Source organism: Phoca vitulina, unplaced genomic scaffold, assembly GCF_004348235.1.
Source record: "Phoca vitulina isolate PV1807 unplaced genomic scaffold, GSC_HSeal_1.0 scaffold18, whole genome shotgun sequence".
Taxonomy (NCBI): domain Eukaryota; kingdom Metazoa; phylum Chordata; class Mammalia; order Carnivora; family Phocidae; genus Phoca; species Phoca vitulina.
The window spans coordinates 17,048,755-17,071,504 of NW_022589721.1; the positions used below are offsets into that span (position 1 = coordinate 17,048,755).

At 39.5% G+C, this 22,750-nt stretch overlaps 1 pseudogene; it reads left to right on the top strand.

Moving 5' to 3' along the window:
• LOC116639587 overlaps nt 1-14,745 on the top strand; it is a 65,121-nt pseudogene extending 50,376 nt beyond the window's left edge.
• The last annotated feature ends 8,005 nt before the right edge of the window (nt 14,746-22,750 follow it).

The window sequence follows — 22,750 nt, forward strand, 5'->3', positions numbered from 1 at the left end:
AGCAGGCCCCCTGCGGAGCAGGGAGCCTGATGTGGGGCTCGATCCCAGGACCCTGGGATCACGACCTGAGCCCAAGGCAGATGCTTAACGACTGAGCCACCCAGGCGCCCCCTGCAGGTAAATCTTAATTAATCTTCCAATCACGGCAATTATTTGTCTTGGCTAATAAGTAGTGAAAGTCTCTTGCTACAGATTGCTAGAAAATATACATTGCCATTAAAAAACAACATGGGTTTTTTTAAATAAAATAAAATAAATTTACAATAGTTATTTAAAGTGATACAGCATTTATTTGACTTTAATATATTATAAACTTAAAGCAAATTAAATGTGTACTCATTTTTATAAGTTAACCTAGCAAAATATTATTACAATGAATTCTTTTTTTTTTTTTTTTAAAGATTTTATTTATTTATTTGAGAGAGAATGAGAGAGAGCACATGAGAGGGGGGAGGGTCAGAGGGAGAAGCAGACTCCCTGCTGAGCAGGGAGCCCGATGTGGGACTCGATCCTGGGACTCCAGGATCATGACCTGAGCCGAAGGCAGTCGCCTAACCAACTGAGCCACCCAGGCGCCCCCATTACAATGAATTCTAAGACCTTAAAAAGTACTTGTCAAAATAGCCTGCTTATGAGTGAAGTCCTCTATCTAGAATTAAAATGTTTAGAAAATACAGTAACTGTTTTTGGCCATTTAGTGTTTTCTAAAACATTGGAGCCGTAACTAAATAAATACACTCTCCATCAGTGTGCTGAAAGTACTGATTTACCCTCAGGTAAACATTTTAAACCAGAGACTTCTTCCCCTTCTAAGCTTCACTACATTTGTATTACTTGTAATATATCAGAAACTAGTAAACAAATTTTAATAATATTTTACATTCATTTAGTCAATCCAGGGTCCCCATCATAAGTGGGGTTTAATGGATTCCCTGGGCCTGCCGAGGGAGGGTACACACGTGCTCAGCTCCTAGTGTAGCGTGCAGCCCCGGACATCTAAGGGCATCACAGACCTGTTATTGTTCAATCTCGGGTGGCTGAATGCTACTTGTAAAGTGAGGACACCAACAGCTCTTGGGTGGGTTGCATAACTAGTTAGCATGCCAGAGTTTCGTTCTTTATTGAAATTAACCAGACAAATTGCTCCACCAACTAACAGTGATGCAACACCACCCTCTTCTTCCCTTCTCCCCTTCTGACTTGGTTGTATGATAATAAGAACCTGGGAGCCGTGGCATTCACTTTGAGATCTTGGGTGGGCAAGCTGAGGACAAAGTCTACCATGCTAAGAATGGCAAAGCAAAGAGATATTAGCAACCTGGGTCTCTGATGATTCTATGGAACCACTGAATTAACTGACCCTACATATTGACCACGTTGCTATGTGAGATCACAATTTCTTGAGTCACTTTCAGCTGAGTCTTCTCTTTTTTGGACAGGGTTTAGAAACATCTCATAAATTACTATGCATATATAGAAAGAATTATACAAACCCATTGGAGATATAGAGAGACAGAGAGAGATATCTAGATATTTAGTACCAAAAGGTTTTGAAATAACATATAGAGGTATATTGTTTTCTCAATCTTGCCTCAAATAATGAAAAGGAAATTGCAGTGTCACCGTATCTCCCCATCTTTAGGACTGCAGTAATTTCCTGTCCCCAGAGCTAAATAAACACTTTCATGAAAATAGACGGTGTTTAGTAAAGGAAAAGTCCACTGACAGTTCTGCCTTTATGAGCTGTGTAAATCCAGAGAAGAAATTCTATCACAGAGACCAGTTGTTGACTGATTAGCAAGTGGTAACATTGCTGTGTGAAGAAAGGGGAGGGTTGGTTTATGCAGATCCCCAAGGCCTAAGTCTTCTGGCATGGCTAACTGGTGGTGCTCCTCCCTCAAACATTAGCTTTACCCTTTGGAAGGTTGATACTCCCAGTGGGTAAACATTGACGTACAGCCAGAATGGTGTGTGAGATCAGTAATGCACTTTTAATCATTTTGGAATTTAACTTTAAGCTAAAGCTTCAATTAAGGGGATTAAAGGTAACTAACACATGCCTTACTTAGTCATCTTTTTTTACATTCCCCTAATATCAGCAGAATCATTCTCATGTCAGACTCTCTAAAAACCCACTCAGAGGAGTGTTGATCAATTCTTCAGTTATTTAGCAGACATTTATCGGGCAGAATGTTGGGTCCTTTAAATGAGACAGAGTTAATGAGACCTAGCCCCAGCCCTTGCGGGGTGGCGGGTAGGTCACAGGGAGCCTGCCAGAAATGTAGAGAGTAAAGGAAAATAATGCAAGGTAATACAAGAAGAGAAATGACAAGGGTCTCAGGAGTGGAGTAAATAAGAGAAGAGGATGTTTCAAATCTAGGGGCGACCTACTTAGGGGAATTATGAAAGCTTTGTGCAGGCAGTGATCTTGTGATGGGTCATGAAAGAAAGGCTAAATTGAAACATAAGGAGTTGCAGACATAGAGGATTTTAGCATCACAACACAAACTAAGAACAAAGGATTCACATTTGAACCCAAATGGGTTTGTAACCTGGCTTTGCTTTTAGTAACTGGACTCACTTTAGGAAATGAGTTAATCACTTTGAGTCTGTTTCTTCATCTTAAAAATGGGGATAATCATATTCACCTTACAGATTAATTAGAAGAATTAATTTCTAAATCCTGAGTAAAAGTACGGTTGTCTGACCTAGTTTTTATCTAAAATATATTAACTATTATTATGATGATTTGTACAAGTTTTCCTGAAGAGATGACATTTGAGATTGGTTCTTGAAGGAATTATAACAAATGGAAATGTGGGTGAAGAGCATTATAGATGACCAAGCAACATATTTGAAGACCCAAAGAACTCAAAGAACAGGAACAGTGATTGGTCTTTTGGAGAAGAGCGTACAATTGGGGAGAAATGGGAGAAATGGAGATAAGAGCCTACAGTGCAGGTGTGACTCCAAGAATGGGGCCTGGGCACACCAAAATTCCAGTCAAGACATCAACATACAGCTTTGCTGAGCTGGTTGGATTAGCATCCTAACACTAGGGCATAAACAGCAATACAGAATGTGTCAAGGTCAACAATCTAACAGTAGATACAAGAGAACAGTTAGAGTTGACCAGCATCACTGGAACAACCTTCCAATTGTGACTTCATCTTCTAAGGAGCTCTAACATAGAAAGTAACTCAGAGAACAAACACTTAAGTCTATTTACGGAAAATTTGTGGGTATGATAGGCTGTATGTTAGGTGCTGTCCTGCACATGACACCCATGCTGAGACTTTCCGCATCCCCACCTGTAGATCCACACAAGTACACCTAGATGATGTCACCAAGTATTCGCTACAGCTTAGGTCCTGCTGAACTTCGTTAGAGACTCAGTATCCTGCTCTATACAGCATGTGTGACAGCCACGAGCACTAAGTTGGAGTTAAAACCTACTTATGCCCCTGTTTTGGTCTTGCTAGCTTTTTGGACCTTGAATATACTGAGACCCGGCAAAAGTAAAATTTTCGGGCTGTGAAACTAAAGACCAGGCCGAGAGATGTGACAGAAGAGGAGGTCAGAGAGATTTGAAGTTTGACTTGATTTACCACTGCTGGCTTTGAAGATGGCAATAAAGGGCCAGGAGCTAAAGAATGTAAGTAGCTTCTCGAAGACAAGAATGAACCCCCAGCAGGCAATCAGCAAGAAAATGGGGACTTCAGTCCTACAACCACTTGAAACTGAATTCTTCCAACCACCTGAATAAGTTTGAAGTGGATTTACCTACAGGCCTTCCAGAAAGTAGCACAGCCCTGCTGAAACCTTGGTATCAGTCTTGTGAGACTCTAAGCAGAGAATTAGCTGACCCTTCCTTGCTTTGTCCAGAATTTGACCTTCAAAAACTGAAATAATAAATTTGCATTGTTTTAAGCCTCTAAGTGCATGGTAATTTCTTAGAATAACAATAGGAAACTAATGTACATTTAATTGAAACTTTCTAGGAAATTTGTCCTAACTCCCAAGCACCATGAGAAAATACCCCACCACAATACCTTCACACCAGGCCAAGAAAGCATTCACTGAACACTCAAATGTGCAGAAAATTTGAGTTACCTCCAGTACAGAGTAAAGATTAATGTACATGGAAGTTAGATTACTGAACTCATGGGGCCATGGAAGTCCCTTCTGTAACTGGAGCTCCATGGCATATGAACACAGCTGCAACTTTCTAGTATAAAATTCCCAGTGTCAGTTCTAAAGGAATGGGAAGCAGGAAACAAAGGAAGTAGAAAACCTAATTAGTAAGATTAATTACGATAAGACCCACAGCTAGTTTTGGGCTCTGTATAGCTGTGGATGATAAGGATACAATGCATGAAACTACAGATAAATCCCCATATTCATGAGAATGATTATGTAACAGATGTTTCCCAGCCTGGGGATACAAGAGCATGGAGGGAGAGGTGGGGTGGGAAGAGCTAAGAATAACCATTCTATGGCTCATTGCACTAGCTAGATGGCTGCGTTGCAAGAACTCCAGCTGGCTTCCTCTTCTTGACCCTCATCCATACTTCTAGCACTTTCTGCTCCTGCCAGATCACTGAGGAGAGAAATGAATAAACTTCACCTTGAAGCTGAGGCTGAATGCAGCAATGTCATGCATACATTGCCTGGCCTGTGTAATGCTGCTATATCCCCATGATCATTATCATCAATCAGCCTGTACTGAGTACTTACCATATGCCAGGCACTTGGCGTACATTATCTCATTTAATGCTAACAATAATACCCTATGAGGTAGGTACTATTATTACTCCATTTTGCAGATGAAGAAACTGAGGTTTAGAGAGGATAAATTATTTGCCCGAGGTCTCAAACCAGGAAGTGATGACTGACCCCCAGAAGTCTGACTTCTTTATCTCATACCAAATTCTTTATCTCATACCAAATTTTCTCCTGGTACAGGTGTCCTGAATCCTCTAAAGTGGCACCCAGGGGCTGGTCTGCTTTTGACCAAGATGAAAAAGGGGCACAACTGTGAATTGCGGGAGGTGGAAGATGCCTTGGGCCCCTCCGCTCGTGCTCAATCAGAAGCTTGGGACAGGTGCTCCCGTGTACCAGCAGAGGGCCCAGAGCAAAGGTCTCAAAGGTTCCCAAGCCCCGGGCACCTCTCCAGATCTGCCTTCTAGCCTCCGTTCTGAACGTGGCGCTCTGTCCTGACATCTCATTCTCTCTGCCTACGCTCCTGCTCCTTGTCTGCTCCAGAGAGAGGGTCTCAGCTTCCTCCGCAGCACGGCCTTTGGATGCTGCCTGGAGCAGGACTCGACTCTAGAGGTGCCTTGTCCCAAGGACCTTCCCTCCACCGGTGCTTCACCCAGTCTAGCCCAGCGCCTTGGACCCGGAGCTTCTGTCTCTGTCTTACGTTCCAGGCTCGCAGCTTATTTGAGAAAGCAACGTCACAGCCCTTGAATCCATCAAACATTGTTACCATCAAACCATAACTTCTCATTGCCACGATCCTGCTTCCCAACCTGGAAACTCGGGTGATTTTAATTTATTCTCAGCTGGATGCTAGAGCAACTCCTGTTCCAAAACTAGTTCAGCTGCTTCTCCCCACTTTAGGTGTGTCTCTGGAAATGTATTCACTGGAGTTTCATCTACACCAGCCTCCTGGATTTTTCTCTCCTTCGTTCACACTTTCCTCGCCCAGAGGGAGCGTTTTCTTTCCCGCAGCCATAGCGCATGCGCCGGCTGGAATGCCACTGCTCTCGGTCTACACCACAACACTTCCTTTTTAACCCAATCTGGGCCTTTTAAAACAACCATTTGTTTGAAAAGTAATACATACACATGGTAAAAAGTTAAAACAGGGCAGAAAGATATTTAATGGATAACATACTTCCTTCTCCCTTTGACCAAAGAAGCCACTATTGGCTCTTCTTGCTCTAGCTATCTAGAAATTTCCCATGCAGTTATACAAACACAGGTACACAAGTGTGTGTGTGTATACATACATACATATGCAAATATATTCTTTTGCTTTTTTTATATAAATGAAGCATATTATTGTAATATACAACATACGATATTTTGTGAGTTTTTTTCCTGTGTTGGAGATGGTACCTCATCAGCATATGCAAAAAGGCAAAAAGCCTTACTTCATTTTATGGGGCGCCCGGGTGACTCAGCCAGTTAAGCGTCTGCCTTCAGCTCAGGTCACGATCCCAGGGTCCTGGGATTGAGCCCCACGTCAGGCTCCCTGCTTAGCGGGGAGTCTTCTTCTCCCTCTCCTCCCTCTGCAGCTCCCCCGCTTATGCTCTCTCTCTGTCAAATAAATAAATAAAATCTTTAAAAAAAAGCCTTACTTCATTTTTTAACAGCTATATGATAAACATTATTTACCTAGCTATACTCTAGTTTTTTCAACCAATGCCATATTAACAGACTTTTTAGTTGGTTCCTGCTATTTTTTGCTACTGTAGCATTATTTTAATGAACACCTATGGATAGCATTATTATAATGGAAATACATGTATGTATGAACGTAAATGTTATATACATATAATGTCTCCATTTAGTCTTCCAATTCCCACTCTTGTCCCCTTTAAATTATTATAAATTTATCTAATTATATTTATCTCAGTTTATTTATTTATACTTTGCTTTCCTCCACTAACCTGTAATCTAAGCACAAAGACTTTATGTATGTATGTATGTATTTTGTTCACTCCTGTATCCTTGGCACCTAAATCAGTATCTGAAACAAAGGAAATATCCAATCATTCTTTAAACAAATGATTCAGTGAAGAAAGGCGCTTTCTTGCACATGATTTAGCGTATACGTGTGGGACAAAGTCCTCAAAGTGGAGATGTGAATTTAAGGCATTTACTGGTATTGCCAACTGTCCCCTAGAAGAGGTTGTAGTAATGTTTAGTTCATCAAGAATTCTGAAGTCTTGTTTTCAGATATCTCCAACTCTGGACTCAGCTTTGTACTTAAAGTTATAAGGGGAGGGTCCTTTTTCCTGCACTATCACCCCCACCGAGCTCAGTCTCTTCCTCCAGGGTCCTGTGGGCATATGGACACCCCAGAGCACACATCAGATGTCTGTCCGCCACTTCCCCCACAGACGATCCTGGGCCTCACTTGGGCCTTTGGTTGCTCACACTTCTGTTGCAGTCACCTAAGGGCTATGGCCTCAGGGAAGAGGGTCACACAGGAATCACGCTCTAACTCAGGCTCCCCCATTCCCAGAGCATGATCTAAGGAACGTGTGTGGGCGGACACATCTCTCAGGTGTACCAGCACAGGGATGTCTTTTTTAAAAAATAAATCCCCGAACACCATGCTTCCTTCCCTCATAGCTTCTAAAAAGAAGCAAAATAGAAATGTCTACAGGAATTGAGAATATTGGAAACAATGAAAAAAAATTGTTCTCTCGTGTAAACATTGCCTATTATGTTTTTGAAGCAAGTAAATTCAGGAAAAACATAAGGATTTAGTGTGAACATTATAGGTCATTAACATATGGGAACTCTAACCTCGAGAAGATGAGCAGACTGGAAATATAAAATGCTATATAGTCCTCTCAGCTGAAGACTACAGTCCCAAAAAGTTTTCTGGCAAAGAAATTGCTGTTAGAACTTATGTAATATAAATTTTAAGTTGTGATTAGGAGATATAGATACAAATGCAATTATCGAAATACTTATAATACATATTGTGTGTATATAAAATAAAAAGGATAAACTCAACATATTACCTAATACGATTGTCAATGATATTTTGTATATCTTAAAATAAGAATACCAGACCATGTAAAATTACCTTCTCTTGCCTGGTAGGAACTTTTTAAATTTCCTTCCCCCACAGTTTTAATGTGATGATTGTAAATTTGCTACACTTTGTTGGAAAAAAATATTCAATCTAAGGTAGTACTTCTCAAACTATCTATGGAAAGGTGTCAATTTTTTTTCCTTCCCCAATCCATCCTTGACTGATATTTTTGTAAAATAAAATAAAGAATGAATCACTAGAAGCATAAAATGAAAAAGCAAGTAAATACGTAAGAAGCAAAAGCGACACAAGAAACCGAAGGAAGGCATACATTATGGCCATTTTTTACGACCAAATGACAGAAACGTAACATTATTTCCAAACTGCTGTACAAGTTTCTTACAGCTTGTTCTCGATGTCTATCCTTCTCCAGCAGACAGATAATAAACCTCAGCAATCAGCCCTGTCCACAGACTACAAGAGAGGACTCTCCCAAGGGACCTATTTATTTTCTAGGGCTGGATTCCTTGTCCATATATTCAATTCATTTCAGACATTTTATGAAGTTTTGACTCATCTTTGGCACCCTATTTAAATCCTTTCTTTACTCCTCCTAGAAATTCAAAGTAACTTTTGACAGAAAAAGATTTGGAGGACCTTGATTTAATCCAGGGTCCAGGACTGAGCTGGCAAGTTCCAGTTAGTAATTTCACTTCCTTGCTGGGCCACAGTGCGCAGCTCTCCAGCCCTCTGGGGCTCTCTCCACTTGGACTCTGCTCATCACTGTGAGCAGGCCCTCAAAGGCATTTCTAAGATTTGGTTTTGTTTTGTTTTTTTATTAAATTTCCTTTCTTTCTCCCAAAGCTGAATTGCAATGACCCCTGCAATCCCACTCTCTTTACCTTCATTTTTATTTCTCCAATATTTTACTTCCACTTTTGTTAATGCTCCACAAGAGAAGTGATATAAAGATGAGTACATGATGAACACAAAACTCTCTTAGTTGAGGAAGATAGAAGCAGATGAAAACTATTTATGCTAGAATCTCAAGTAAAGGTAGAACCCATGGTCAAAGAAACTTCATTTTAGGCATAAAAATATTTTAGCTAAATTTACGGAAGACAGATCTTTAATGGACTATAACAAAAATCACATGTTTGTAGAACTTCCTTAAAGCTTTTGGTGTTGGCATCTGGTAAGACTAGGCACGTCTGTACTGGCCGAATGGGTCTTGGGTCTGATGCAATTTGCCCAAACATATGTTCTTATAAGTAGTTGAAAGTGGACTTTTAAGCTCTCTACCACCATATACAGCCAGCTGTGAGCTCTCCCTTGGAGAGATTCAGTAGAAAGCGCTATGGGGGAATCAAAGCATCCCAGCTCTGAACCCAGCTCTGGTGCTGACAATCTGTGTGAATTTAGCACATCATTTAATTTGGAACTTCTGACTTGCCATTTGTTAAATAAAGACAGTGACAGCCTTCAGAGAAAGAGTGAGGATTGAAAGAAGAGGTATTGCTGAAATTTAAAAGCCAAGTCACCTTCCTGCAGTGAAACAGTCATTGGTAATGACTTAATGAGATTTTAATCTGAGCTGTTCATTGAACATATGCTGTCCGCCAGGCTTTGTTCTAAGTGTTTTATGGGAATTAACTCCTGTAAGTCTCAGAACCACATGATGAGGTATGTACTATATTCTGCATTTGAGCAAACCAAAGCACAGATGGCTTAAATCACTTGCCTGGGAGCACATGTCTAGGAAGTCAGGGTGCCAGGATTTGAGCTAAGATCATTCCTGAGCTTGCATCCTTAACACTATGCTATGCCTTGTCCTGGAGAGCGTGTGATCTAATTAATACAGGCACCCAGATATTGTTTTTCATTTTGATTGGCAAGTCCCAGTATTTTTACATATTGAATATTTAAAAAATCTATCCCTTGCTCTGAACTAATTCACACTGCTTTTATTCAGGTCATGCACTCGTACCTCAATAAATTATTGTTCGTTAATAAGACATTCTCAGGCATTAGCTAGATGCTGGGACTATCAGAGTGAACCAGGCACATTTGCTTCCATAATCATGCTCATTATCTCACAAGGAGAGAGAAAAAGAGATTATTTATGACTATGACCAGTTCCTTCTTATATTCTTTGCCTCCAGAATTTGTGCTGCAGTAATTAAAATTGCCTCTAGTCCCTAGTCTGCATGGGACTAAACACGCTGCATGCACTGTGTTTCACAATTCTTTGCCTCTTTTCCAGTTTCCCTCTCCACTTGAACTCCTTTCCATCTTTTCTCTCCTGGGTTGTACTTCTTTCAAGAATCCCTTCCTTTAGAAACTCTACCCAGACACAAGTTAAGAGAGTCTAAAAGAAAATTCATTCCTTGATCAAGTACTGTGTTTTTTCATCACTGAATAAAGATGCTGTCTTAGTCTGTTCAGGCTGCTATAAGAAAATACCATACCATCCACTTTAATGAAAGAAATTGTGGGGGCACCGGGCTGGCTCAGTGGTAGAGCATGCGAATCTTGGTCTCTGGGTTGTGAATTCAAGCCCCATGTTGGGCATAGAGCTTACTTAAAAAAAAATAAATAAATGACAGAAATTTATTTCTCATAATTCTGGAGGTTGAGAAGTCCAAGATCAAGGCCCCAGCAGACTGGGTATCTGACGAGGATCCACTTCCTTGTTCATCCATGGCATTTATTCACTAAGTTCTCTCATCATGGAAGAGAAGAGAAATCTCTCTGGGGATTCTTTTATCAGGGCCCTAATCCCATTCATGAGGGCTCCACCCTCACAATCTAATCAGCTCTTGAAGGCCCCACTCCTTAATATCATCCTCTTAGGGGCTAGGAATCAACATGTGATTTTGGGGGGGGACACAAACATTTAGCCCATAGGAGGTACCAAGGGCAGTATCTAGTACACCATCAACACTCAGCACAAGTCCATAGAAATGAACCAGAGAGGTTCACATGGTCTACCCTCTCTCCCAAGTGTGTAGTCCCTGCCTTGTTTCCTTCCCATTTTCCTGTGAAGGAGGATATTTATAACTATATCATAAGGAGTATAATCAGTATTCTTTCCAACCACCATTCTCAGCACTTGCTGAGTTTTTGCTTCACCCTAAATTAAACACCTGAATTCTGCAGATCTTAGAAAATTCACAGTGCTGATATCCCCATCATCCATATATTTGAAGATGAGGAAAACAATTACTCACTTTCAGCAAGCATAGAGGGGGAAAAGAAAAAGTAATTGAGATAATTCTGCAACAATATTGCATTCTTTTTTTTTTTTTTAATCTTGCTAGATTGGGAGGGGTTAAACATATAATACAGAACATAATAATTAGGGCGCCTGGGTGGCTCAGTGGTTAAGCAACTGCCTTCGGCTCAGGTCATGATCCCGGAGTCCCGGGATCGAGTCCCACATTGGGCTCCCTGCTTGGCAGGGAGTCTGCTTCTCCCTCTGACCCTCTCCCCTCTCATGCTTTCTCTCTCTCTCAATAAATAAATAAATAAATAAATGAACATAATAATTAAATTTTGTCATATTCTAGAACCAGATTTCACATACACTATGGGTGTTTGACAAGCTGGTTCTATTAATTCTTCTATATAATCAGTACCTATTCTCTTTGTTCAATATATTGGGGAAGGCCCAGAAACATCCAGCAAAGATCATGGCTGAAATGCTTTCTCCCATTCTACCATGACTTTCTACCAAAAATGGAATAGAAATTATGAGTCAGAAAACAAGTTGAAATTACATTTGTAAACTAACTAACGAATTTTCCAATCCATTTGTCAACTGTTTCCTTTATGGTTACACACCCATCAATGAGAAAATTGTCATTTACAAAATCTAATATAGATTTCCAAGGATATTATTTTTAAAAAAATTGTTTATTGTTGTATATGAAATAAAAAATAACGTACTGAGCTTTTACTTACATGAAAATACGTTTAATATTTAAAGCTTAAGGGCAAGAAACATCATTGTGCTTTTCTGCCTCGGCCTGAGAAAATAGAAATTGAGAGTATTCTGCAAGTTTTAGAAAAGTCTTATGGGAAAAGCCAATAAAATCAAAGAATCAACAGAATTCTGTAGTACTCTTGAAGTTAAAATTGTGAGCTATGTATTCCTGTTTTAAGTCAGAAGCAGTATCTACCCTTCCAAATATATGGAGAAAGGAATCATTCCCCCCAAAATCAGTCACCTCAATCCTTCTGTATCCTGCAATAAAATGCGCCACAAGCAAATAAGAGCTTATTTACTGCTGCATAAAACTTTGGCTGAACAGGCAAGAAGAGGAGGTCTGCTTTCGATTTCAACCATCTGGAAACATTACATCTCAAAGCTAAGATCTTTCCAATTTTCTTGTAGGGTAAGGAGCGTGTCTTCTCCTTAACTCTTACTCTGGACTACAGAGTGGATATCCGAGAAATGATGATCATCGTAGGTAAATTAACCCATGTGAGTGTATTGGTCCTTCAGAACTTTCAAAAACTTGGAGAAAAATATTAATAATGGCCTTTTTCAATGTGAAATCCCCACACGTTTTAAATTAGAGAAATAATTTGCAAAGTCATCACTGCTGTGTTTTGTAATCCCTTGTAAATGTAGAACATAGCTCTTTTACATCTATTTACCCTCAAAATTATCTTTCTTCAAAATAAATAAGAATCACTTTTTCTCAAGAATATCTGGGTAAGGAGATGTGCTCTGAGTTTCTAGGTCAGCCCTCCGAAGTATAGTTTGACACTCTCCAACTTACTTAACTCCTATGGAACTTCTGTTTCTCTCTCTGTAAAATAATATTGACCTCCCACCGAACCTAAGGACACACTGGAGTGTGTCAGAGCTGAGGATGACAGTGTCACATAAATTCCAGGGAGGCCGTGTGGTCTGGTGTGGAAAGGGCTCAGTGAACCACCAGGAGACCAAAGGGTTTTGTTGTCAATTCAAAGGCTAAGTGACCCTTGAGACCGCATCTACTCTTAGACTCTCAGCTTGCCCCGCAAGACAGTGTCCAAACTCAATCACTACTCAACTGGGTTTCAAACTCTTTTATTTGCCTTGCTTATTTTAATTTTTTCTCTTATACTCTTAGTAACTATCCATTTTCTTTTCCCAACACATTTGAATTTATTTATCTATTTTTTTTGCTTATAAAATATTAAAATTGTTATATGATCCCAGAGCCCTTCTTGGGAAAAGTTAATGGAAATAATAAACATAAGTAGCAGTAACTACTCGGAGAGTTCTCCAAACAGATGAAGTCCTTTTGCTATTTTCCAGGAATAGACCAAAATGAAATCAGGTTTCTTAATTTCTCCCTTTTATTGGTCCTCAATTTATTCTGACCTTAAAGGAAAAGGTGCTATATTTATTTTTTTTAAGGTTTTACTTATTTATTTGACAGAGAGAGAGACAGAGCAAGAGAGGGAACACTAGCAGGGGGAGTGGGAGAGGGAGAAGCAGGCTTCCTGCTGAGCAGGGAGCCCAATGCGGGGCTCGATCCCAGGACCCTGGGATCAAGACCTGAGCGGAAGGAAGACGCTTAACGACTGAGCCACCCAGGCGCCCCGGAAAAGGTACTATATTTAATCCCCCATGTTATTTTAATCATGAATTAAGGCAAATAAAATTTTGCACTGAGAACTGAAAAATCAATTTTATTCAAGAGATAATGAACTCATCCAATAAAAAATTTTAAAATAAACAGCAGTAAAGATCTTTAAGGTAAAATAATCATATGAGTCACATCTGACTACAGTAAATTCAAAGATGCAATCCTCATTCATATTGTCTTTATTATGGTTAGGGACAATACTACTCAAAATAAAAGGACTTTTGTAAAGTGCTTAACAATTCTATTTATTATTTGATGGTTTGAGGTTTTCATAATATTTGCTGTTCAGGGACATGATCTTTTTTTAAAAGCTCTGCAGTGCTTACTCTTCCTAAGCCAAAATAATTAGGATTGTGGGTTTCATAATGATGGATATAATACACTTTCAGATTGTTTCTGCTGGGTGCTTCCCATTTGTTTCTTAGTATGTTGATTACATTTAGTCCTGGATGCCATGTATAGACCCCCAGACATTGAATGGAGTATAGAATAAACACCTGTGACAATAGCCCCAGGTAGGTGTCAAAGTGCTTAAATGACCAGCAGCAGAGAGTATGGCTCCTTGGCAGGAGATTTAAGAGGCTGTGTTCACTTGGATCCAGTTGTGCTTTTTTTGGAGTGAACCATTGCATCTAACTTCCCTATTGAGAAAGGAAAAATATAGAAAAAAGTCAGTGGAACCGTAAGATGTTTTTAGTTGACATCAAGAAGTACATATTTTAAAATGAAGTAGAGAGATGTATTTGATACTTAAAAAGAAGCAAGAATAGAAAATAAAAGGGAAGACTTTAAAAGACATAGAAGTAAAAAAGTCCTTTGCAGAGAATCATAGTACATAAATCAGGACTGTGCAAATTCAGTACTTAGTTATGGAAAATTTGCCACGTTTTTCTGCTTTGCAGATTCACTCCAAAGAATGAATAGACACAGACCAGAAATACAGACTAGTCCCAGGGGTGATCGAAGCTGTAAAAATAAGTGGCAAGAGAAAAAAAAAAAGTAGCTAAGAAAACAGCAAGAATCTAGCAAGTGTGACAGAAGAACACAAAGGCATGAGGTGTCCACATCTTTCATGTGACAAATGGACTAGAGAAGCTAAAACATATCATGAGCGCCCAGAGGATTAAGGACTGCAAAATGGAAGAGGAAAGGAAATGGGACGAAGGACAAAAAGGAGGAGAAGAGCTATCTGTGAGGTCCTCTGGATGGAGCCCAGATGAGGAGAACGAAGGTACCCCAGCTGATAGGCAGGCAGCACCATTTCCCAGATACATGAATGAAACCAGCTTGGATCTTCCATCCAGTCAATCTGCTGTTATCTGATTGCAACTGCCCAAGAGAGTCCAGGTAAGACCAGTAGAATAAAAACAGATCTATCTTTCTCAGTCTGTATACTCCAAAGAAGAGGCAAAAAATCCATTGAAACTCTGTTATTCTGCGTGTAGTAAGAGCAACATTTTTCTTTTATTGTTTTGTTTTGTTTTACATCTGTAATCAGTCCTTTTGGCAAAAATATCTAGAAATTCCAAATAAGATAATTTGTCACTGAAAACATTAATTTGGCATTCATCCAGAAAGCAAAGCAGGTTGACTATGAAGAAGTGTACTAAGTTTCTTTTACAACAGTTGCTTTAAGCTGTGGAAATTCCAAAAATTCAGGTTCAGTAAGGAATTTCAAAACCAGGGCATGAAGGAATGTGTTTCTCCATAAATCCTGGTGAAAGTTCTGAATTTCTTAATGAAATGATCTCCATGTTGTGAAAAGAACCAGTGATATGAAATAATGAACAAATGCTTCCATGATAGGAGCATGTTATAACTTAGGACACTGATTAATAACCACTTCCTTAGATCTTATAGAATCAAGTACATTCGAGAGATATGTAAGTGTGGGTTCTTTGCTGTTCATTTTGATGTTGAGCTTTTTAAGTCAGCTTGAAGAATCATTATTTTCTTTGTGAAATGGAAATTATGGTTCTCATATTACACAAGAGTTTTGCCATGACAACATAATAGTCACAGAAAGAAACAAATCCAATCTTAAGCTACAATAAAATATTAAACCTCCTATTGCAGAACCCTCACAGTTACAATGGACAACAACAGCTGGGATGATAGTGGGGGAGGGGAGGATCTTCAAGACCAAGACTAGAAGACCAAGACTGGCCCCCAAAAATGCAAACCAAGGTTTTTCACAGAGTGACCATTAATAATCAGTTAGTTATACCAGTTCAAACATAAAATACACCATTGTGGGGCACCTGGGTGGCTCAGTTGGTTAAGCGTCTGCCTTTGGCTCAGGTCATGATCCCAGGGTCCTAGAATGGAGCCCCGCATCACATCGTGCTCCCTTCCCTGCTCAGGGGGGAGCCTGCTTCTCCCTCTGCCTCTGCCCCTCCCCCCTGCTTGTGTGCTCTCTCTCTCTGCCAAATAAATAAATAAAATCTTCTAAAAAGATACACCCTTTTGCCCTTTTCTCCATCTTTTTATTTTTCATTGTAATATTTTTGCATCTTTTCCAGAGACCCCTTCGGTATATTTAACAGTCTCTCTCTTTTGCGTGTTGGTAGTTATAATGCCAGGTCTATAAAAGTGGGCCTTAAACATACATACAAACAAACAAAAACCACTATTCATCGTTTTTTTTTTTTTCCAAAATTACCCTGGTCAAAACCTAAGCTAACCATTGCAACAAACAACTTTGATTCAAGAAAGAATGAAACCACTCACGGTGATCAATAGCAACACAGGATGATGAACTTTTTTCTCCCAGTATCAGACCAACCATGCCATTTGGCACCAGTGAACAGCACTCCACTTACCAACTTCCCTTTAAAAGAGTTGGCTATAAACTCTTCTCTAGGTGTTGCTGCCATCGAGGATTTGTCTGCATATTTGAGGAGGAGAGCCAGGAAAAACAGTTGTCTTTGCCCAAAAACATAAGTCTATCCAGTAGTGGAATAAGCCACGGATATCTAAGTGAGCTTTGGGTTTTGCACTCAGCTTAAAAGTGATCCTTCCCTTGATCTTCTCAATGCATTTTCTTAAAGGTATTGAAAGCTGAACGTCTCCGAAGAAAGGTTTCTGCAAACAAGGCCAAGAACACTAAAACCTCAAACCCATGTGAATGGGATCAGCTGTTTGTTCTAAACCTCTTACTCACTAGTAGCGAGTTGGCTAACTCTACTCTTTTGCACACACCCACATGTTCTTGGAATAGAATGATATCTTGGGAGGGTTAAATAAATGGCCAGAAACCCCATAGCTAATGATTGGACCAGCAGAGTGAGGGTTAGAATATATTCCATCCCCAACTCCCGATCCTCAGTGCCAGGCTGTTTCTTCATGGGCAGGACTCCATGCCTTGTCTTTACAGCAAGTTTCAACAAGATAAAGGACTGTCCCAAAGGAGTTTCATTCTCCTTCAACAAGATGAAAACACGTATCGATTAAATAATAAAATATTGAAGTGGTCCAAAAGGTCACACATGGCAGCAAAAGCGTCTTTAATATCAAAATTTCAGAGAAGGTTCCAACTGTAAAAAACACTTACCATGTATTCTGGAGATAGTAAGTTGAACAGGCTAACTCCTAACTGGTATTTCATTTAGGTAGAGCAGAGAAGAGCAGAGACAGTCGGGGACTAGACTGAGGAGAGCCTGGACTCGTTGCCTGGAGTCTGCAATCTCTGATCAGGACCTTCTGCTACCTTGAAAAACACACACTCTCCTCCCAACACCTTGCATACATTTTCCACAATCTGTCTATGGTGGAGGTTTTCCCCACGTTTTGAAGTGATAGTTACTAACTGAATAAAAAGAGGGCAAATTTTTTAAAGGTCTCAGAAGTTGCATGCTCACTAATAAAAACATATATTTGAATCTTGCCTCTTGGAGTTAGTGCCCCCAAATTATTTTTTCCCCTATTGGTGATTCATAGGCAGGGAAAGTGAGCACTTTTGCAAGTGAGGTGGTGGAATGCTTAAGTCAGAGAGAGCTTCCTGGGGTCCCTGGATGACATCCACAAGCCTCCTTTGTACATAACATCACCATCTGGAGCAGTATCTACCCAGTACTGAAGTTCCAACGATGCATGGTGATTAACATAACATTTTAACTTGAGGTGTATTAAACTGACACAGAATAGTCGTTTCCTTTTCAGAAGCCAATCCTTAAGCTCAGGAACTTCTAATTTATCAACGGAGCTGCTGAGCCATATAGTCGTTCCTTCCAAAGCTGAAGTCCTTTTGTGATAAATTATTTTACCTATGTGTTTACTTCTTCACCCTTTTATGTAACCCCAAGCAACTCAGATACAGTTTAAGTAAGTCACAGGATGCCCTGCAGTTTTCACACAGCCCTCCCAAATTTGTAAAATAAAAACTACGTTGAACATTTGGATGGAGAACAGACATAGGAAGAAAAAGCGTCATTGTATCCATATTATTTGATTTTTTTTTTTTTGTTTTTCCTTTTGGTTAAAAATATGCACCATACTGTACCTTTTTAATAAACAAAGGGCATAAAATGGAAACTAATGTTATACTACTCATTATTACTTATTTTAGATATATAAGTAACAATTGTTGAACTGTTAGCTTACTGAGAGTGTCACCTAATAGCTACTGTGTGGACCTTTCATAGAAATACTTTCACCAGATGTTTGATTTGCTTTTATTCCCACAGCCAGCAGTGAGGGATAGAGTAAGACACAATGTTATTAAACTGGCTTTTGCTTGAACTCTACAGGTATAATTGACAAGCAGGAAATATCTTTCAGAACTTGACTCTAAGAAAAGCTTTGTTTCCCCTGAGTAGCAAGTAAGAATTTATTGTGGGTTCTTTAATTGATGTTGTTGGTTTCTTTGCCTTGGCCATTGGGGGGTGCAGAGTTAACTTGAGTCAATGTAATTAGTCAGGACCTTCCTAGATACATTTATTTGCAGCAACTTAACCCTTAGCTTCATTTGCTAGTCTTCTGTTTTATCCCATAAGGTTTTATTTTTTTTTTTTAAAACATGACATCTACTGTTACGGACTGAATTGTGTCCCCTCAAAATTCATATGTTGACACCCTAACCATCAATGTAACTATATTGCTGGGGCCTCTAAAGAGGTAATTGAGTATGAGGGTGGGGCCCTAATCCCATAGGACTGGTGTCCTTGTAAGAAGAGGAAGAGGAACCCAAGAGTGCTCTCTGCGCACGTGCAAGGGAGCACCCCATGAGAAGGCAGCTTCTGCAAGCCCGGAAGCAATGTCTCGCCAGAAACCAACCTTGCAGACACCTTGATCTTGGACTTCCAGCCTCCAGAACTGTAAGAAAATAAATGTCCCCTGTTGAATCCACCCAATCTCTGTCTGGTATTCTGTTAGGGCAACTCAAAGAGACTAAACTCCCTACCATAACCTTTTTTTTTTTTTAAGCAGTCAAACAAACCTTCAAGGTAGAAGAGCGAAATTGCACGAGGTAAGCCATGTAGCCATCCCTTCTTTCCCTGTCTCCTTAGAGATATTGGTCTGTTTCTATAACCCTCTTGGAGTGATTACTGTGAGTGCGATATACTTCAGAGACATTTACCCCTACCGTTCCGCCTGATGTGCACAAGTACTCTCTCCCTTTAACCACATCTTCCTCTTTTATCTGTTGTGTGGGTCAGGGGAGGGGGGTGAATTTATTTATTCGAATAATAAAATCTCAGTCCATGTTAACCCATTCTCATGTCTTGTAAATGCTGCAGCCTTAGACGTCAGTGGCTTGCTTGGCTCGCCCTCCCTGGTCTAATAAAAGCTGTTCCATAAAGGCCAGGGATGGACTCTGTTTTTAGTGGTTTTCTGGCTCGTGCTCACTTATTTAGAGGCAAGGATGAGATGAGGAGAACATGCACTTGGGGCTACATCTGGTGTTTTATAGAGTACCTAAAAGCAAACACATCTTGCCACTTCCTTCTGAAGCAACATAAATTCTCCCAAATAATCCAGGGACATAAAAAAGTCATATGCGCTCTGCTGTGAAAACCTTGTCACTAATTCTTATGAATGAATAACCATGACCTTATTATGCCAAGAGAGCATTTGTCCCCCAAAATGTCATGTCTCTAATGAATTGGCAACTCACTGACCAAGCCAGATGAGAGGAAACGTATAGTTCCTCTCGCCACAATGACTGATACAAACTGAGTCACTCCTGAGAAGTAAAGATGATGGACAGTTGCAAAATTGCTTTCATAGCACTGTGCTATCAACTTCCAACATTTATAACATAAATTTTCTATCCAAGTAGCTTGCTATGTTAGGAGTGCTTGGTTGATTGATTGCCATTTGTCTTAGCTGCTATAACAAAATACCATAGATTGGGTGGCTTAAACAATAAGCATTTATTTCTGGAGCCTGGGGAATTCAAGATAAAGGAGCTAGTAGATTCAGTGTGTCTGGTGAGAGCCCACTTCCTGGTTTGCAGACGGCTGTCTTCTTGCTACATCCTTACATGACAGAGAGAATCATCATCTTTCATGGCTCTTCTTACAGGGGTACTAGTCCCATTCATGAGACCTCCATCCTAATGACCAAATTACCTCCCAAGGGCCCTACTTCCAAATACTATTGCACTGGGGATGAGGGCTTACACTTAGGAATTTGGAGGAAACACAAATACTCAGACCAAAGCACTGTTTTGAAAAATAATGAGGCAAAGCACTGCTGTTGGAAGGGTTTCCTTGAAGTTGAGAGCGAGCCATCACTAACACTAAAGTTAGATGAACACTTTCATCTAGCTTTAGTTGTGTTGAAATGTTGGCCTTGCCTTTTTAAAAGAATATTTGAAATTCTCACAAAGTGACCTAAAAGGTCAAACTTTTGATCAGATGATAGGGTGAGAACTTCTAGTCAGACATGGCCAAAAGTGCACTCAGTAGATGTTATTGTGACCAGAAGGTCCCAGAGAGCTTATAGCTGTCAACAGTTTCAAAGATTTCAAAGGCCAGTCTTCCTACTGCTTTTAATCCTAGACTTTTAAGAGCCACCAAATTTTCAAAATGGATACATTCTAAAGCGAGCCCTCGGGCGCTCTCTGTGAGCTTAGCAGCTATTCTTGAAAGATGCATAGATGTTAAGAGCTAGAAAATTGACTCTTTGGCTTTGGTACCTGGAAAAGGACAAAAATTTTCTATCAAACCATGGAAAGAAGCATGTGATCTTGATTTAACTCAGGAAAATGAGACCCAAGACCCTCATTTTTGGTTTGCAGCTAAGGTTCGCTTTAATTTTACCACAATCTCTTTCAGTTCAAGTGATAAATGAGTCTCTTGGATAAAAAAATTCTGACTCAATAAAATAAATACCCAATATGTGTGTAAGTGTGCACATACATATTTGTGTGTGCGTGCATCTATTCATGAATGTATGTGGAGATAAACATCTATCTCCCAGATGAAAATTCACATTTACTTATTTTTAGATTTTTTCCGTGTAAAATTGAATCATTTTTTCTGTTTTTATTTCTCAGACATAATGCTTATACATTACAGAACTTCAAGGATATGAGTGTTTTGGAGAGTTCTATCTTCAGCCATGCATACCAACTGGTTTAATCCCTTGGTACTGACACTCTCTATGAAATCATTACTTGGGTATGGTGACCTATAGCAACGACAATTGGGTGAAGATCAGAAGAGATGTATGGAAATAGGATGCAACTAGCATTCATTTCTTGTCTTTTAGGACCTAGATATATGGATTAGATTTGTGAAAATAACAAGTCTGAGGGTATACTATTAAAACCCTTAAATAGGGTATAAATTAAATAGTTAAATAGCTCATGATGACGATTTATTAACTAACCATATATTTCTGGTTAACTACCCCTAAATGGCTTTGATTGCTTCTTCATCAAGAAAAAACATCATGTGGGCGCCTGGGTGGCTCAGTTGGTTAAGCGACTGCCTTCGGCTCAGGTCATGATCCTGGAGTCTCTGGATCGAGTCCCACATCAGGCTCCCTGCTCGGCAGGGAGTCTGCTTCTCCCTCTGACCCTCCCCCCTCTCATGTGCTCTCTCTCATTCTCTCTCTCAAATAAATAAATAAAATCTTTAAAAAAAAAAAAAAAGAAAAAACATCATGCAACCCAGATGTATGTATACATTTAGAAATAAATCATATATAGTACAAGATGTGCAAAAATAGACATTTAAAAACTATTACATCAAGATAAAATAAAATTACACAATTTTATTATTTTTAATAATAGTACAAAAACATTTTTTTTAAATTTATTTATTTGACAGAGAAAGAACACAAGAGAGGGAACACAAGTAGGGGGAGTGGAAGAGGGAGAAGCAGGCTTCCCGCCGAGCAGGGAGCCCGATGTGGGGCTCGATCCCAGGAGCCTGGGATCATGACCCGAGCCGAAGGCAGACGCTTAACAACTGAGCCACCCAGGCGCCCCAGTACAAAAACATTTTGTTGTCATTAAAATATTATTAACAATTACGTTAATCTGAGTAGTACTGTCTCCCCTGTAGTAACGGCAATGACTTTTCATTGGCTTCTCATAATAAATTTTATTTCTGGCTTATATTAGAGTCCAATGTCAGTATGCTTTCTGGGGTAATTTTCTCTCATAACTCCAGGCTCAGTTCATATTGCAACACTGCAATTTGTAGCCTCCACAATCACTTTGAAAAAGGGAAGTAAAATCTAAAAGGTTGCACTAGAAGTTTTAAGGGCCAGGCTCAGATGTTAGTGCACGACTCTTCAGCATATATGTCATTGACCAGAATTCAGTCAAATGACCTGACCGTACAGTGAGCAAGGCCGGGAAATGAAGTCTTTACCTGTGTCCAGAAAAAGAGAATGATGGAATGAACACCTAGCATTGTTTCTGTGATAACAGTACGTATTTTTGTTATTATTAATGCATTTGATTAACTTGATTAATTTAGCGAGAGCAAGACAAATTAATAAGCTTAGTATTTTATAAAACATTGGTTTAACACACCATATTACAGAAATTCAAAGATTTGGTTCTAAATTTAATTTATTTCATAACTGGCTTTAAGGTCTTGTGATTACTGAAAAAGTTACTTCATAAAGATATATAGATTTGAATAGGAGAAGAGAATTTGAAAAAGATGTTTTTGTTTTATGAGACTTAAAACTCTTTTGCCTGACAAGGGAACGCATTTTACCTTTTGACCCCATTGTTGTCTGTTAAGTCCGCAAGCAGGCAAAGTAACTGGAACTCCAATGATTTCAGTTTTTTGCTAGTAAAGAATCTCAAAAGTGGTCCCTAAGCATTTATTTTGCCTTGAGAAAAATTTTGAAGAGTGCCTGC